This window comes from Arachis ipaensis, chromosome B09, assembly GCF_000816755.2.
Source record: "Arachis ipaensis cultivar K30076 chromosome B09, Araip1.1, whole genome shotgun sequence".
Classification (NCBI taxonomy): Eukaryota; Viridiplantae; Streptophyta; class Magnoliopsida; order Fabales; family Fabaceae; genus Arachis; species Arachis ipaensis.
Window position 1 is genome coordinate 6241905 of NC_029793.2, and position 6397 is coordinate 6248301.

The 6397-nt window shown below is 41.7% G+C and overlaps 1 protein-coding gene across 1 annotated transcript in view; it reads left to right on the plus strand.

Annotated features, from left to right (window-relative positions):
- The window catches only part of LOC107617023 (F-box/FBD/LRR-repeat protein At1g78750), a 99614-nt gene that overhangs the window by 70115 nt on the left and 23102 nt on the right, over positions 1-6397 (plus strand). The gene's annotated exons all lie outside the window — the stretch shown is intronic.

The window sequence follows — 6397 nt, forward strand, 5'->3', positions numbered from 1 at the left end:
CCCGACCCCATTCATTCATGATTCACCTGATTCTGAATCATCTCACAGTGAGAGAAGAGTGAACCCTAGCCGCCGTGAACCCTAGCCGCCCAGTCGCCCTCCTTCGTCGCCGCGGTCTCAGGTCATCAGCGGCACCGCGTCGCCTGGTCCTCAGCCCAAGTAACCCTCCATCTTCGCCTGGTTCCTTGCCCAGTAGCCCTCCATCTCCATCGTCTTCATCTTCTCAACACTAGCAGGCAGTAGCCCTCTCATCGTCTTCATCGTCACGCGGTCCTCAACAGTCAACACCAGTAGCCCTCCGTCGACCCCAGGTGAGTGACTCGTCCTCTGCTCATCTTCTTTGTTCTTCGCCTCTGTGAACTTCCTCTGTGAAATTGATACTCTGTGAACTTCGACTTCCTCTGTGAACTCAGATTTCAGTTTAATTGTGAATTTCCTCTGTTTGTTGGTTAGCATGATTATCAAAAAATTTGTTGTCAGTCTTTTATTTTTCTAAATGACCAAATAAATCCCTAAAATTCAGAAACGTGCGTCTCCATTAGTCCCTCCCAGAATTGCCGTCTTAACGTTGCTGATGTGGAACGTTAACTGCCATGTGGGCATTCCAGCTGGATGCTGATGTGTGCCAAGGTTGAATTTGTTTCAAATTGGTATCTGGAATTGCCTAATATTACCCAAATTAGTCCATTGCAATTATAAAACCCTAATTTTCTTGTCTTCTTCGATTCTCCTTCTCTTCTCCGACTCTCCTTCTCTTCTGTTCGACCTCTCTTCTTCGCCGTAAAACCCAAATTGATTTCTTGTCTGTGTGAGTGATGATGGGTGGTGGCGAGAAAAGCCAAAGTAGCTCAAGTAGGAACAACACTGCAGGCAGACCTTATGGCAACAAAGGAATGCGAAATAGGGGAGGTAAGAACGGTGTTTTTTGTTATTGCGGGCTTCGAACGGTGATGAAGCACTCAACAACTGCAGAAAATCCTGGTAGACCATTTTATGGTTGTCCGAACTATGAGGTAAGGTTATGGCTGTGAAGAAAATGTTAAGATGGTTTGAGTTTGAGTTTGGATTCACCTGCATTTTTTACTTTGCAGTATGGAATTCACTGTAATTTTTTTCGCTGGGCTGATGGATGTGAAGATCAAGTTTCTGCAGCACCCATTCCACTAGAAGTTTTGCATGAGTTAAGTTGGAGGATGACAAGCTTGGAGAGTGATGTTAAGACCGTGAAGATGATGACAATGATGCTGCTGGCTTTTGTTGTTACTTTTGGTGTGTGTTTAGGTTTTAGTTTGTTGGGGTTTATATTCAACAAATGATGATAATGTTATGAAATTTTAAATTTCTTAAGTGGTATGTAATGTCTTGATGAAGATGGAATGAAATGAAATGAAACACTAATTTGACATGAATTCAACTCTTGATGCTGCACTTATTCTGCTAAAATTGTGTTCAACTAAACCAGAAAGAGATAAATCACAACATGAACTAAACCAAAAGCTTCATTAATTTAAGATAACTAATACCGAAACATGGAACAAGTGTTGTTTGTGCTAAAGCACATTGTGCATAATATAGTATCACAACCCAAAGCATCATAGGCCATAACAACATTCAAAGGCCATACATACAAGTTTGATAGGTTACATTAAAAAAAGGCAGAATTCTTTAAGCATAACATTCAGCTACAACAACATGAACTCAAAAAGCCACCACACTTTGTGCGACAAGCGACAAGCTTGGAGAGTGATGTTAAGACCGTGAAGATGATGACAATGATGCTGCTGGCTTTTGTTGTTACTTTTGGTGTGTGTTTAGGTTTTAGTTTGTTGGGGTTTATATTCAACAAATGATGATAATGTTATGAAATTTTAAATTTCTTAAGTGGTATGTAATGTCTTGATGAAGATGGACTGAAATGAAATAAAACACTAATTTGACATGAGTTCAACTCTTGATGCTGCACTTATTCTGCTAAAAATTGTGTTCAACTAAACCAGAAAGAGATAAATCACAACATGAACTAAACCAAAAGCCCTCTTAACCTCCTCCAGTAAAGTCAAGACGGGCTTACATCTGTATGGTTTGGTGGCAGCGTTGAACACCTCACACATGTTGTTGCAGACATTGTCAACCTTTGGAAAGTCCTTGTAGTGAGCCCTGGTCCATGCCTGCCTAGGAAACTTGTCTAAATATGCCCACGCCTTCTCATTCACCCTCTTTATAGACTGCATATGTCCGTTGAATTCCTGGACAGTCATGGCTCTAACACACTTCCAAAGCAAACTCTTCAAGTGTGAGTCCTTCCATTGTTTCTGAAAGTTTTGCCAAAGGTGCCACGCACAGAAGCGGTGATGCGCACCTGGCATAACTTCACGCAATGCTGGGATTAAACCCTACAAGATAACAAAGTAGTCACCTAAAAACCTGAGCAAATAACATATTCTTGATTTTTACCAGATATATAATAATAAATTGAAAAACAGGTTCTTTTTTGAACTTATGCACTTAAGGATTCTTAAATTCTGCAATTGCCATAACAATAGTATATAGGTTACTATATACTGAAATTCTTAAATTCTTAAATTCTGCAATTCTCCAAAATAGTCCTTCAAATTTGGTTCATTAATCCAAAATGGTCCTTAAAATAATTTATCGTGCATCTAATTAAAGCATATAGGTTAGGTTACCTTCTGCATATTAGAGATGAAGCACCAACCATGCTCTGTCTGATCTCCAATGTCTTCCTGCAAGAGCTCCAAGAACCACTTCCAGTTGTCTTTGTTCTCAATATGAACAATTGCCCATGCAATTGGATACACATGATTGTTCGCATCCTGACCCATGGCGCACAGCAGCCATCCTCCATAATAGGTCTTCAAAAAAGCCCCATCAAGTCCTACCAAAGGTCTGCAGCCACCCACAAAACCTTTCTTGCATCCATGCAAACACACATAAAACCTTTCGAAGACACCTTCTCCGTTAGGCATTGGACTAACACCTAACTTGCAGTGGAGATGGGGCAGTGGGTAGTGGACAGTGGACTTGGTGCAGTGGATTTCAGTTCAACTGGGATAAAGGTAACTGGTTCTTCAAGTTGACTTAATATTGTGCTGGTTTTCTTCACAGATTCAACACCTTCTACTCTATCTTCTTCCATGCCTTCCATTCCGACCTTCTGGCCTATATCACCATCCTCCTCAGACAAATTCATTACATCAATTATCTCAGGAATCGAAGTTTCGTGCTCAAAATAGATGTGGATGACGTTGTTATTCTCATGGCAGTGCTTGATCATATCAACAAGGTCCTGGTCCACTTTCAATCTCCTAAGACCAAATTCCAACACATGTTTAGGCTTCAGATACCAACATGCTTCAGCCTTATCATACCCCAACTCTTTATAATAACCTGTTACCGCAAACACGTCAAGATAGTCTTCATCAACTCCAACCCATTCATCATACAAGTCAGAAGTGTAGATAAAATTTCCCCTAGGATCTGTCTCAAACGCTCCACCATGGTGGAAAACAAGTCTCAATCGATCAGGCATATGAAGTTTACAGCACAATGCACAAAACAGACAGGATTATTCATTTTGTCGTAAAGTGTTACTAGTACTGTTAGATAATGATTTTTATAGTTTTACATGAATATTTATACTTTCTGTATGAATTTACATCCTCACACTATAATTGACCTTCTGATACAGGTTTTGCTGGTGTGCTTCACATTGTGCACTTTAGTATAGGCAGCAATAGCAGTTTTAGTATACTTAATGTTTGGATCAGAGGTTGAATCAGAAATAACTTTGAACCTTCCAAAAGAAAAACTCAGTTCAAAAGTGGCAATGTACACAACTTTTATGTAGTGTTTTAAATTTCGAAGATATTTTAAGATTTATATTAGACTATAATTATATTTTAGGGTGTTTATTTATAATTTATTTATTATTCTATTCTAAAACGGTTTTTTCAGTTGAACCACCGGTTGGACCGGTTAGACCAGTGAACCAGTGACTAGAGCGGTTTGATGACCGGTCCGGTTTTCTGAACCTTGCATGAGAGGACTCCGTTTTCTGACACGGGTGAAGAGGATTACAACCTAGACGGTAGTGTAGAGTTTCAGCTCGGCCAATGGTTCAAAAGCCGAGAGGCAGTGCTTCAGGGTATAAAGAACTACAGTATTCGCAGGAGTGCGGAGTACCGGATGATCGAATCGGACCAGTTGAAGTACCATGTGCAGTGTCGTCAAGCTGAGAGTGGGTGTCAATGGAATCTCTGTATGGCCCTTCGGCAGTACCTAGGATACTGCTAAGTCAGGTTTAATTGTGCTTTTCGGTAATTTTGTATGATATGTTAAGTAAGTTTGAGATATGACTGAAGCAATACTGTTTTGTTGTGCTTAGAGAGGTTCGGAGGATTAGTGGAACGCACAGTTGTCTAGCACCCACCATGTTCCAAGACCATCGTCAGTTAGACAACAGTCTGATCTGCAGGGTCATATTGCCGTTGATTCAGTCCAACCCTTTTGTGAGTATTCCGGTTTTGCAAGGTGCGGTGCAGAAAAGTTATCACTTCAAACCATCCTACAGAAAGGTGCGGATGGCAAAGCAGAAGGCAATTGCATAGATTACGGGGATTGGGAAGAGTTGTACAACAAGGTGCTGAAGCTGCTTCAGGCACTGTAGAACTGCTTTCCTGGAACCATATGTGACCTGCGCGTCAAACCATTCTACGATGGACACTTCCTGGTGCGCGATTGCAGCATGTTCGACAAGTTATTTTGGGCTTTCCCGTCATGTGTCGAGGCCTTCAAGCATTGCAAGCCGTTTGTATCTGTAGACAGCACGCATCTATATGGCAAGTACGGTGGAGTGTTGCCGATTGTGGTGGCACAAGACGGGAACAGCAACATCTTGCCTATTGCTTTTGCCATTGTCGAGTCTGAGAGCACAGAGTCATGGTCGTTCTTCCTGACTAATCTGAGACGCCACATAACCCACAAGACGGCCTGCTGGTTATCTCCGACAGATCTCAGGCCATCAAGGCCGCGCTAAGCTCCGATGATAGTGGTTGGCATCCCCCAAGAGCCTTCCATGCTTACTACATCAGACACATGATGGCAAATTTCATGTCGGAGGGTATCCGAGTCGTCTGTCGGGGCATCTGGCGTACTCGATCCCGCAGCCACACTAGCTTCAGCGTGAAGGACTCCTTCCTTTGTACAGCCTGGTGTGCCGCCACTGAAGGCCTGGCACCCAGCAGCTGCTCCACCATAGCCCATGTCTCCGTGCAGTACCACCTACCTAAGTCACAGAGGCACCTCCGACGGGATTACCGTATGCGCGTAGGCCTAGGTGGTACCTTACGTCCTGCAGGGTGATGGTGACCTCACCCCAAGGGAGATGAACCGTGTGCGTCTCCAGACGCCATCGCTCCACAAGTGCCGAAATTAGAGAATTGTCAAAAGTGAAGTCTCTGAGGGGCATCATGTCGCCGAATCCAGCCTCAACCAGATACGAGACGATGGCGTCGGGTAGAGGAAGGGTATGACTCACTCGCTGAGGCAGTAGAAGTCGAGGCATCTGAAGAATTATAAAAAAAATTCAGCCTCATAAAGAGATGATTATAAATTTTTGTTTTAATGAATATGTTACTTTTTTCTATTTAGTAATTGTTTCAAGCAAATATTTCTATCTAAGCTACAACTACTTGTCTACTTCTACTTAAGAACATAGTTCCATGTTTAAGCCCTACACATGTCTCTATATCACATATGCCAATAATAAAATCCTAATTAGAACGCTATCAATACTAATAACCTAGCACAATAAAAATAGAGTTCCAAACCAATAATTAAGCCATAACAACTTTGCACAAGCAAATAGAGTTCTAAATAAACCCTAGAGACCTATCCCTAAACCATTTAACTATGTTCTTGTTATTACAGGACTACCCTAACAATGACCACATACTTAGGTTAAATGAATATAACGCAACTAACCTCGAAGTCGGCCGCCCCAGCGTAATGCGACGTCTCGTTCAGCCTATTGATGTCTCTGTCGTTTCCCGCCGGCGCGCCATGACCGTATCAGTCTAAAATAGGGTAGGAAAGGATTAAAAGAGGATAGAAAGAGGTTGAGTAAGTCAAAATGGGGCCTGGAACAATGCTGTAAACGACTTATACTTATAGGCGCAGACAAGCCTTATCTCGTTTACAGTATAAACGAGATATACACGTGGCAGCTGATGTGTCTTATCTCGTTTACACTGTAAACAAGATACACGCACTGCCATCTCGTTTATAGTGTAAACAAGATAACAAAAGAAAATTTAAAAAAGTAATTTTTTTTAAATTACGGATTTCAGTAAAAATCATATTTATTTTATTCATAAAA